Source organism: Hippocampus comes, unplaced genomic scaffold (assembly GCF_001891065.2).
Source record: "Hippocampus comes isolate QL1 unplaced genomic scaffold, H_comes_QL1_v1.1 scaffold9, whole genome shotgun sequence".
NCBI classification, from domain to species: domain Eukaryota; kingdom Metazoa; phylum Chordata; class Actinopteri; order Syngnathiformes; family Syngnathidae; genus Hippocampus; species Hippocampus comes.
In genome coordinates this window covers 52,031-65,374 of record NW_017805275.1, presented here as the reverse complement: position 1 = coordinate 65,374, position 13,344 = coordinate 52,031, and positions in this window count along the sequence as shown.

Genomic DNA, 13,344 nt, shown 5'->3' with positions numbered 1-13,344 from the left:
TCCGTTCCAATGGCATGGATGCAACCTGAAAATCTGCAGCACACTCTGTGTAATGAGAATGTCAAAAGAAACTGACAAGGTCTGAACAAAAACCGGTTGGAATGTGGATCCCAAAAAGGCAGACTCAGATAAATTGCGATGCAAAAAGATTTATTCAAGGAAAAGCGTCAGACCGACAAAGTAAAAGAAACTTTTTCACTTGTTGTGTACTTGGACAGACAGGACGCAAAAAGCCAGGATTGGTGTTGGGGCTTGATTACAAGCACCCATGGCTCTGCCAGCCATAGGCCAAAGATGTAACATGGGTCCTCCTACCCATTGGTCCACTACTTGTGGGAAGGACCAACGGGGTCGGTGTATATTGAGCTGGGTTGCAGCCAAAGGCAAAGAGCTTGGTGGTCCCATCCCTGGCAACAGAAGCTGGCTTAAGGAATGTGGAATGTCACCTCTTTGGTTGGGAAGGAGCCTGAGCTGAAGTATGGGGTCAATAAGTGCCGACTAGATATATTCAGGCTCGCTTGATGCACAGCATGGCTTCTGGTACCTCTTGAGATGTCCCGGTTCTTTTGAGAGGGATTGGGCAATATTCTACTCTGATGCGTGGAGAGCCACCGAGAAGGTGTGGGTATACTTATGGTCATTCTTTATGGACAGAATTTCTATGTGTACCTAAGGCGTTGAGGAATTCTGGTTCGGTCACCTCAGTCTTATGTCTCTGCTTTTTGCCGACGAGGTGTTTCTACTGGCTTCATCAAGCCACAGTCCTCAACTCTTGCTTGGGTCTGCACCTGAGTACGAAGTGATTGGAATAAAAATCAGCCCTTCCAACACTATGGCTATGTCCCTCAGTCAGAAAAATGGTGGCGCACCCGCTCCAGGTTGGTGATGAGATCCTGCCCCAAGTGGAGGACTTCATGTACTTTGTAGTGTTGTTCACGAATGAAAGAGAAAAATGGAGCATGACAGTGACCGTTTATGGTGGATGAGGTGCGGCGTCGGCAATGAAATAAACACTGTATCGGGCGGTCGGTAAAGAAGAAGCTAAGTCAAAAGAGGAGGCTCTCAATTTAACCACCCTCACCCATGGTGACCAACTGTGGGTTGTGATCGAAAGAACAAGATCACAAATAAAAGCAACCAAAATGAATTTCCTTAGTAGGATGTCTGATCTCTGCCTTTGAGGGTAAGAACCAAGGTCACCTTGCGGAGGCTTAGAGTACAGGGGCCAAATGAAATGACTCATGCACTACTGTGCTTTCTTAACACCTCCCTGGTGAGGTATTCGAGTAATGTCCTACAAGGAGGATGCCCCAGGGATGACCCAGTGTAGGCTGATGAGACTGTCTCCACGCTGGCTCGGATAGCCCCCAGGAAGAGCTGTACGGCCTGGCCGGAGAGATGGAAGTCTGGTCCTTCCCTACTTAAACTGATGCACTCGCGACCCAGCCTTGGATAATTGATGAATGGGTGGGTGGATTGAAACAAATACATTTTGTCTCTTAGTTGCATTAAATCTTTGCCAATCTACAGATTTGTCATAAATACACACAGAAACAACGTTCTGTATTGATGTTTTAGGGACCCTTTTTGTTCAAGCAGCGGCAGTTCAAGGCAGAGGAAAACAGGAAATAGGATTGCATCAATAGACTGACGGGTGGAGGCGGGGGGTGTGTCACTCATCAGCGCAGAACTACTCTTTCATCACGTTGGATGTTTTCAGCGTGGAAAATAAATTGTCTCTTATTTTCAGTTGTGCTTGAAATCCACATTTTAATAGTTGCTGAACACTTGCTACTCACTGACTTGGACTCAAACCGTGATGATTCCTTTATTTTGCGACTGAACAAATTAGGACAAAAACAGGGTGAGACAAAAGTAGCTTGGCTCCATGTGGTCACCGACAGTTTTGTTGTTTTATCTGTGTTTATACCCGTTATCTTAAAATGATATTAGCGGTGATAAGGCTGAGAGGAAAATATCAAAGGCACTAGTAGAGCCATCATCCAAAAGGAACTTTGTGCGATCTTTACTGGGAGTGAATACATTCTATTTCCCTTATTATTCATGAAAAACTGAACTTGAAATCTCAATCGTGTAGCATCAGTGACTTTAAGTGTGTCTTTGACACACGGGTTCTGGTGGCTGATGTGACATCAACTTGCTCGAGTCAGGTTAGCAATATTGGCTAAGTTATGAGCAGTCTGTGTGTGAGTGACTGGGTGTGAGTTGTGGCTGACAACAGCTCCTGAATGAATATGCTCACTGCGTGGTGTGTTGGCACATGTTCACAAAAGCAACCAAAAGTGCATCGTCAATTGTCTCTCTCCTTGAGCACATTTGTGGGTATTATAATACAGTTTACAGAAGGTTAGGCAGGTTCCTGGAAGGTAAGGCCTACTGTCCTTCTGTGTTTTTATGATGGTACAAGGTTATCAACTCTTCCTGCAATAAAAAGGAAATCTCTCGTTGGAAAGTCAGTCATAAAACAATGCATACAGCAGAACTATTTGTTGTATGGTGCTCGTACAGCAGACAGGATTCTGTGGCGTCTCACTACGTGGAGTCTCACTACATTGTATATTCAGCATTTCCAGTAAATAACAAGCAAAGTGACTTGGCTTTGAGAAGAACATCATTTAAGTGCACACGCACACGCCGCTGCCATATCCTGTCTGCTACCTTTGGAGCTCCCAAAGTTTGAAATGTCAATTTTTATGTTTTCAAGCCCCATAAACAAGAAGCTGCCTCCTTTTGCGCAGACAACAGTCTTGCTGCAAGTGATCTAACCATAATGAGGCGTCAGCCGCACAGACACGACACAGGATGTTCACTTTGATAGTAAAAAATGCACAGCCGTTTCAAGTTACTCCTGTATTGATGTGCGGGGCCTCCGCAGGCACTGAGGCCGCAGTCAATGGTACAGTGAAGTGTGCGTGTGCACTCACTCACAGCACAAGTCAAGTGTCTGCTTGCATGCCATTGATGGCAGCAAATGATATCGATGTCAAAAGTTAAAAGGCTCACAACAAGTGTGGCATTGAAAATGAGTCTGTTTGGGCCCTGAAGTTTTACACGATGGGGTGAACGGTGTGAGAGCGTCAAAATGTGGAGTTTGGCGAGCTTTAACTTACTTACTAAACACATCCTAACATTTCTTTATGTCATTCCCTAGCATATCTTTATGAATATTACTGTTCTTGTAAAGTTGGCATGATACAATAGTCCAAATCTTTGAGTTCGGGACTCAGTTTGAGCACAAATCCTGATTGTAAAAAAAAAATGTGTAACTGTACTACTACTATTACTTCTACAATTATTACTCCTACTCCTACTAATAAGACAATGATAACATTGATTTTTTTTTCATGTGGTGCTTTATTGGAAAATACAATAAAGTGGACATATTGTGAAAATTGCCTTTTTGATTATATAGTTGAGTCTGAGGGTATAAGATAAGATAAGATAAGAAAACCTTTATTAGTCTCGCAATGGAGAAATTCCCAATTCACAGCAGCAAAGTTATGAATGGAAGAAGTAGAACAACAAAATATAGGAGATGCTGGAAAGGCAGCCACTCGTATGCCGGCGCATGTGGTCAAACTGTAAGCACACGTGGACACACAATTAATTTGCATTCTGCCTACAGAGAGGTGAAAATCTCTGCATTGGAAGGAGTCACAGAGTCTTCGGAATTCTCCGACAAAACAATATAAATGTTGCTAAATTTGTTGCTTATCTTTTAAAAAAAAAGTTGCCAGAGTTGGAAACATCCCAAATAAAAAAAGTTGCTTAGTTGGCAACATCATGTGCCCTGGCAGTCATGGCAACGAAAGTCATTCAGCATTTACATGAGACAAACTCCTGAATAATCTGAACAAAAATGTGCAATGGATAACAAGCGTGCCGTAAAGTAATTCTTTATCGTTTGTGTATTTTGACAAAGGAACAGTCTATTTAGCATTATTGTTTGTTTCAACCATGGACCTTTTGCTGCGCATTGGCGCTGCAACGGCGGGAGAAATTGTATTACAGGAAAAAAAATGTGATATAAATATATCCAAGTTTTGACGTTCAGTTTCACATAACCGAAAGACATAACGTATCAAATCAGATAAATTACATCTGGCAAGGCATGTTAACGTTATCTTTACACCGTTGTAAGATGAAACAACAAACATTTGTGGCATTCAACAACGTCTAATGTTATCAATTATTGGATTTATACTGGTTAATGGGTTTTCCACAAATTAAGAAATTAACATTTTAGACTTTCGAAATTCAAATCAAATTACCAAATCAGAGCGCTGATGAAAACAAAGACACGAAAAATAATTTGGACATGAAAAATAATTCTGATGATGGAGGGCGTGTTAGCTAGAATCAGAGAAATAAAAGTGCACATTCAAAACAACTAAAAACCAAATTTAAATGTTTACCACATCCACGTCTGACTTGTGAGATCGCCCACCAAACATCATAACATCCATGACGTCATGACGCTACATCACGAATTCTCCAAACTTTAAATGTTCCCTTACAATTAGAGATAAAATATTTAGCCCGATTCAGTTTAAGTGTCATAAATGTTAGCAGCTCAACGCCTTTTAGTTTGGTCAACTGCATACCAATATTTGACTTTCACAGCATTATTAATTATGTGAAGAAAGATGGAGAAATAACTACAAACTCTCCAAATATTGTCCCGAGTACTGTGCAGTCTTCATTTTGTGAAATATGAGCACAATAAAAGTTTTCCTTTATGTGATTATTGCCCTCATTTACTTCTTGTTCAAGAGAAGAATATGTTTCAGTGAGAGTTTAAAGTGGCAAAAGGGTCAGGTGTCAGTCATTAAAAAAAACTAAAAGTTCCTCTACTTGAAGTGCTTTTTGGTGTTCCGTATGGAGATATGCTAATGAGCACACACTTTGATTGCGCCACCGACGTCAGTGACTGGGGTTGACAAAGGTGCGCAAGGCTGCATCCGCCGGCCTCATTAAAGCCCTGTCCAATTATACAAAAGTAATTGATCATCTGCTTGTGTGTGTTCAAGTGCGGGTGCATGCACGAATACGGAAACACACACACACACACACACACACACATGCAAACATGCACCTTCCTCGCATGAGATCCAATTAATGCAACTCAAATGGCAGGGGATCTGCACCAAAATTCAATGGATTCATGTTCAGCATACGTGCTGTATTCAACAAACATATACTATATTGTAAAACACCCGCCATTGCAGGTTGTGGGTTCGGGGTCTCCACGTTTGTTTTCATAAGTGTTATTAATTTAGTATTTTCATTTTGGCCATTTGCCAGCATTTTGCAGCATTGTTTTTAGTTTAAATCCTGCGCATCACTAAAAAAAACACAAGTGGACATGTACAAAAAAAGTTACCGAGTGTCATCATGATGCTGAAACGACACATACCCCTTCTCCAGAATTCGATTGTTTTCATCAAGGTGTGACTCTTTGATTAGCTCATTTATTGACAAGCTCAGTCAATCGGCAGCCGAGGGCTCATTCATTTCTCAATTAGAGCTCTGCCTACGCATTGCTTCGGTCAGCTGCCATTTGAATGGCAACCGACATGGCTCCTCCGGTGGCCCATTATGAATAGAACCTCTGCCTTCGTGTGGGCTCATTATTAAATAAGTACGGGGATGGAGGAGGCAGACAAACCTTTTTAAGTCTTGTCAGGGTAGACGCCACGGCCATTAGAGGCTGAACATTAACAATGGCAAGAAATGGCACACATGAGAAAGAGACAGAGAGGGAAAGGATGGATGCATGGACGGATGGAGAATAAGGAGCTGTAATTATGGTACGATTGCCACTTTGTTATTATAGCTTGTATCGTATTAAATATGGTCGCAAAAGTTAATTGTGTCTTATTGTTTCTTGTGTAGCATCAAAAACAGAAATTTAAAAAATGAAAGCTAAAAATATCGACACCCAAAACAACCATGGACTTCGTGACAGCATCATCAATATTGAGCGTGAAACCTCCCTTCATTAATGCCATTCACGACAATAATTAAAGCTTGGGGTAATTATTAATTTAGTTTTAAGCACGTGCGGGAACCCGCCACTAATGGACGCTACCGATGAAGTCGGTCGCTCGCGTTTTGCGTCGGTGAGTCATTAAGTCGCCTTGGAGGAGGGAAGTCGCCAATCTGATCCATCATTGCAGTAATGAGACAACAATGAACTCATCAATTTCATGCCGCCGAGCGCCACGCGTCTTTTACGGATAACAGCCGCTGTCTGCGCCTCTGCGACGCCATCTTCAATGACCACCACCCCCCGCCTCCCAGCCCCCGCTCGAAACTCTCTCTCAGGTGCTCCTTTTATGACTCCTTCAAGGTGAAACTTCATCTGTGCAACAACTTTCTACTGTATCATCCCATTTTCTTGTTTGGCTCACCTCATAAACGCCCAAACACACACAAACACACACACACATATACAGAAAAATACAAAAGCCAACAAACTGTCCTTATGCTGTCTTCCAAAGGCAAACAAGTGTACATATACACAGCAGTTTTTTTTATTCATATGTACAAAATACATTTTAAAAAAATATTACAGGGGGTTTTTGCTTTCGTTTCGAGGTTACGAATGTCATAGAATAACCCGCTTTTTTCAGTGCCGTAATAATACATACTATTTATAGGGTATAAACTGCAAAGAGACAAAATCCATCAGCAGCATCCCTAAAAAAAGGTTTATAATTGCCGATAGAAGCCACATGATGGCAAAAAGCACTACTTTTGTCTGAGTCAAGCCCTTCAATTCACTTCAGCATCGTTCAGTGGTACCAAGATGCCACAAGATAGCAGCAAGGCTTTGGTCTCAGCACAAAAACTGCAAACAGATCAACGGATAACGGAGGATCGGTTCACCCCCAAAAAATCGGCAAAGTTCATACGTGAGTCACTTAGCCTGAGTATTTGGGGAACGTTTTTCAGATTATTTTTTTTTTAATTGCCCAGAATTGTTTTATACACAAACATTTACTGTAATTATGACATTTCAAGGTTATGACCAGCACACAATAGAGACGTTTGTGCAGTGGTTTAAAAACCGCTGCAACGTGGGGCATTGCCGTTTTTTTCACTGGATTGTTCATATTTATCGCCCAGAAATGTTTTTGTTCTTTTCCTCGAAAATATATTTACTCAACTCGACTAATCTCAACTTTATTCACAGAGCACTTTAAAAAATAAACTAATGCAATAAAGTGCTGTGTCTAAGCTTGAACATAAAGTACTTTGTAAAACAACAAGAATAACTGCAATAAGCATCATCACAATCAATCCATGGCAAAACATATGCGGTCACTTTGACTGGCTGCCGCAACGGAAGATTGACATTCTGCAGAATGATCAACGGAGGCAATGGTAGCACCTCCTTTGTACTTTTGTGTCTGGGGGCATGGCTGCACAACCACTATTTGAGCAAGAACAAAAAACTAAATAAATTATATTTGAAGTGAAAGAGAATGAATGAAAGAAGGAAGGAAATATGTCAATACAAGAGAATGATGCATCATAGGATCTTAAAAATAAAAAACAAAAAAAAATCACTGTTTCCTCACTCACGAACGAAGAGTAGATAAAAATACACATTTTGTAAAAACAGCAGACAGGATGTTTTGTGGACCTGCACTTTTCCTTGAATAACATAGTACATTACTGCAGCCACTCAGCAATGTATGACTTCGATTTCAGTCTTAACCAGGCAAAACAGTATTAAGACCACCTTTTTGCTCAACTCATTCGGTCTTTAGGAATTTTGAAACCATAGTGACCTCACCCAGTTCATCGGCTTTCCATTTCCTCCTTCCGTAGTTCATCATCAAGCTAGCCGATCATTGGTGGCACTTAATGATTCATGAACACAGAAACTAATGGAGTACTTTACACGTTCTAATCGAGTGAGGCCATTATAGCGAAACGAGCTGCTCGCTGTGCCTTTGATTAAGAGAGGAACATGGGGAGGAATATGATCATGTGACATTTCACATGTGGTGAGCAGTCCACGTCAGTGCATCGTTTTTAGATGCAAACCATACTGCCGCACATATATATACTGCATGAAACCGGTGAGATTTTTGTCACAATATCTTGTTGAACTGTTCTAAAAATGATGGCGCTAATTTCAATCTTATTCCTCTGAAAAGCCACTTGTATTTGGTAAAAGTTGTGTTCATCGAAATTAATGTACACATTTTAAGAATGACAAAATCGGACATGTCATCCAAATAAAAACAAAAAATTTTATATTTTATATATATACATATATATATATCTCACACACACACACACAGTATATATACAGTATACTATTTATTTCTTATTTCTTGTCACTGTTGGTGTAGTGGTACAATCGCCTCACTCGTCTGCGGGCAGCGTGGGATCAGTTCGCACTCAGTGACGGTGGTACTTTGTCTCTATATATGCCCTGCGACTGATTGGCGACTAGTTCAGGGTGTAGTCCGCCTCCCACCTGAATTCAGGTGGGGGATAGGCTCCAGCACGCCCGCGACCATCGTGAGGGTAAGCGACTCGAATAACGGATAATTGGATAAATGTTATTTCTTGAAATGCACCGTAGCGTCTCTTTAATTAAGACAACAAATGTTTAATGTTGGTGTAATCATGTCCGCTTATCTTGAACTTTTGCCAAACAACTAAATAAAGAACTAAACAGTTAGAATAGCTCTTAAAAAAAGAGAAACAGCTGAAGGGAGTATTCGAAAGCCCTTGCTATAGGTGAATGGGCATATACAGGTATGTGTTCGTCTCACGTTGTGTAACCAGGCTCTGCATCACGCAAGGCAAGTTAGGTGTTTTCCTCTTTACTAAATGTGAATGCTCGCCGGTCATCAGGTGAGTGAGGTAATACATTTTTTTTTCTTTTAATAATCAAATGACATTTGTAGGGAATTAATCTTTCATGTGACATCCCTCTTTAAAAAATAAAATAAATAAACAGAAAAAGGACAGTTTCCCTTGATCGGTGTGCCAAAATAAACCAATGGATTACAAAAGAATCATGGAAGAAAAAGGAACTCTCATCCTCCTCCCCTCCTATTTTAAAATTAATGCACAATAGTTGTTTTATTTCTTTAAAATAGTGTGTTTCACCTTGTCTATATTGCATTACATTTAAGCAGATACTGGTTTTAAAAATAATTAGATACAACTTAGTAGTGGGGCTGAAACAGATTGAACTGCATTTCTATTCATTTCAATGGGAAACATTACCTTGACTTCTGAAGATTGAAGTGACGGGCTCATGGAACCAATTAAGTTCGTAACTTGAGGTTCCACTCCACATAACTTTACAGTTTGCACTGGAAATAGTACCAATTTTTCCTTGAAAAAAATACTTTCTCTCATCTCTGATGTATGATGGCAAAGGTGCCCAACCCAGTGTCACCTACACTTAAACAGAGCACACATCTACATACTGCAATTTTTTTTCCCTTATCTCTGCTTAACGTTTTGTATTGAGTGAATCACTTGGTTTTCATTTGCTTTCTTTTACCAATTTCCTTAACACTAATACAGTGTCTATTTCTGAGGCCATATTTTATCTGCCATTCTATTTGTTTATTCATTTATTTATGTTTGTAGCACGGGCGAGTGGGGGGTTGGGGGTGGTGCGGAACAATACTGTACAGGCTAATCCACTGTTATTTATTCTGCAATTTTGAATGACTTTTTAGCCTTAGCAGTGTGGTTAGCCACCAGGTATGATGCTCTCAAGGCACTGAAATTTGTAGATGAGTCACTTTTGAAGGCTTCATTGAGTCACTTGGAGAGCCGCTTGCCGCATATTGTGCAGAGTGGGTTTTGTTCATGTGTGGGAATCACCCGTAACTCCATCTTTCAAGGTCTTCTGATATTGTTTGTGAAATGCACCGCTCATGTTCTTCTTGTGCATAGGCTCCTATGTTGAATCCTCACTAGGCCTTTTCTCCTTTGCAAAGAAACTTTCCGAGTATGTCTGCTTATTTTACTCATTTCACTAGTTTGTGGGTTTAGTATTTGCATTACGTGACCAAGACAACTGGATATATGACACAAGAGTCATTCATAGATGGGTGCAACGAAGACAATTCAGTCACTTTTCAAAATAAGTACTGTTTAGATTTTTTATCATCTGGACCAGGCCTGCCACGGCCTGGTCCAAAGTAACCCATTGCCCGGTACCATTCTGTAGCCAGGTGGCTGAGGACCACTGCTTTAAACAATGAGGGAAACTTGTTCCGGACCCGAGTTAATGTCTTGGGTCGGTGCAATAAATTCTCTGTCCCAGTGAAAAGCATCGCCATGGTTACATGCTCACTTTGTCAGCCTCATTTTCCTTTGTACCCTGGCAAATGCACAAAAAAAAAGCAACAAAGCAAAGTTGAGTACGTACCTTGGAAAAAGAAACGAAAAAAAATAAAAGAATTTTCTCTATAGTTCCGGATACATGCTGGACACAAGAATAGGCCCAAAGTGCTCACACTTCTTAGACTAATGGTGAAGGTTAAAAAAAAAAAAGACTTACAGAACACTTTCCTTAAGCAACACTCGGCCCCCCTCCTTCATTTCTGCCTTAGCCCAGTAAATTAAAATGCTGCTCCACTTCTTAGTTTTTCAAAGATTAGAGAGAGCACATGTCCTCGTCTGCTGTTTCATCCTTCCCGGTACATGTCGGATGAGAGCTTAACTTCCTGAGGTTTTCCATCTTAGCTGGGATCAATAGCCGAGTGGTCGCCAGCCAAACCGTCATCAGCGTTGGGCCCGCGCAAACCGTGAAGTCGACTTTACAAGCCCCCCGCTGGTCACCTTAACTCCATTTCCTCACTGAGACTTTGCTCTGCCGTTCTGACAGGTCCATTTCATGGTTTAAGTAGGTGACCTGAGGGAGCTGTTCCAAATGGCCCAAACAGCCCCCGGTTCATTATCAAGAGGCCTAGAATTTGAGATTATAGGTGATTATGCTCTGCTAAAAAAAAAAAAAAAAAAGAAAGATAAATCTGTTTAATCCTCCTCTCTGGTGAGGCTTCAGAGGGCGCCCAGGGACGGCTGGCATCCACTCTGGGCCTCGAGAAGTATCGAGCATACGAAACGAGGAGGAGCGCTGTCCCCAGCTCGGAAGGGGAAGGAGGCCAGTTGGCCGGGGAACAAGAAGAACCAGTCTGACCGGGCTGGTGGATACGCCACTTGGCCAAAGATCACAGCTGTCATCCAAAACCTCAACGGCCCGCCAGCTTGCGTGAGGAGTACTCACGGGGGGAAAAAATGAGGGGCGGTAGGTGTTCAAGATTGACCTTTGACTCGGCGCCACTTTACCACCCGCCAAACCACCATAGAGGATAGATTGACCTGAATCGCGTAAGTCAGATGACAAATATTTTTATTCTTGTGACTTATTACTTTATTTACTAAATGTTCGGACTTTGTACAACTTTATTCCTGCAAAACACACACACACACACACACACACAGATTGAAAAATGTTTTTCTTATGTTATTATAAATGTACAATTTATTCTCAACACTCAACTTGCCTGTAATACATTTTCTAACTTTTTCTCAGATAAATACAACAATTACAAAACTGGCAAATTTTCCATTAATTTTAATTCATATTTCTTCAAGACATGAACATTTCTTGACAAACTATTCTTTTTTTTCCCTTTAATTTGTGGCCCTAAATGTTCATTTCTAACATGGTTGGTTGGGTTCATGATTATGACTTCTGTTGCCATGGCTCCCAAATGTATCTATGTTGGAAACCTTGGGTACTTGTGAGAAAAAAAATGGTAATAGCCAATCAAGATTAATATAATTTATGTTTCATTTGTGCGTGTATATGAACGTCCACTATGTGCACTCTGATGGTGAGCGTGAGATCATGCGGAACCATGGCGGACTCCAAAGTGATTCACTGACATTCGCCTGTCGGTATTAAAGCCGATTAACATGACGTTTATACCGGCATGACAACGCGCGATCAAGGCACCCCGACAACAAACAAAAGTCCCTCTCGCTTCATCCCTGGCTGGAAAACAATGTCCTTCCATCCATGGGCCCACCTGTCACTGCAGAGGACGACAAACGCGGCCCACCGTACCGCCGGGAGGAGGAAGAGCCCTCTGACCAAAAAGAAATGCTCATGATTCATTCATGACATCGTTGCCACTTTGCAGAGTGTCAACAGCTTGTCTTTGAAGTGATAATCATAACATTGAGGGAGTCCTTGAATTTCGTCTCCCCATTAAAATGCTTAATGGGAGATGATTTCTGTAATTCAGCGAGGAGGAGCTCTCCCAGCCTCCTGTTAGCCAAAGCATGTCTAATAAATCTGTGTGTGTGCACGCACGTGCTCCCGCATCCGTTTGTGTGTATGTGTGTTGGGGATCGGGATTCAAAAATAATGCATGGAGCTGTCTGTCTGCTTGCTGAGGGGACGCGATGATCGCAAATAACAAGCAGTTAATGAGAAACAATGAATCGGGAGTTTTATTTTTATGATGGCGAAACAGAGAAATGTGTGTTTTTCCTTTTCGAATGGTGTGGGGAATTAGATAAAACGTGCCACATTCACTTGACGTCACCTTGAAGAATTGATGCTTCACACCACAGTAGGAAAAGATGGACAACATCGATCTCGCGTTATGTAGTTGCAGTATTTTCATACAGGGAAACTTCAACAACTCAATTAAAAAAAGGAAATCTTTCAAAGTCAGTGATGGCCAGGGGCGTCACTAGGTTTCAAGAACAAGGGGGGCTTAGCCCCAAGGGGAACACAGCCCCTTTAGGGGGGTCCGGGGGCATGCCCCCCCGGGAGAAATTTTTTCTACATTCTGTTAAAAATCCATCAATTCCGTGCACTTTGAGAGCAAAATGAAGAGGCTATGAAGAACTACTTTACACACATCACATTAGTATACTCTTTACTATGATGGGGCTTCCTCCCCTGGACTTTAACTGGACTAGATAATAGAAATGATAAAGAGTTCAAAAGTTCAATCTTGGTTGTTCAAGGGAATTAGAAGGATGCCCGATAACATAACCTATATGACAGTAGGCCTATATTCCTCTCTACCAAAATGTATTAATATATGCTAAGCCCCCAGAAGACTATGTATTTTGAGATGTCTGCCGTGATATGCAATTTAAGTTAGTACAATGAGATGCAAAAGCTTCATCACTTTGGAAAAACACAAGTTTGCTGCTCAATACTTACTGTAAGCTCCGATTGCATTTTGGGAACAGCCTTGCAAGTAAAATTAGCCTTGAGATCTGATAGACTCCCCTGTCCAGCAGAGC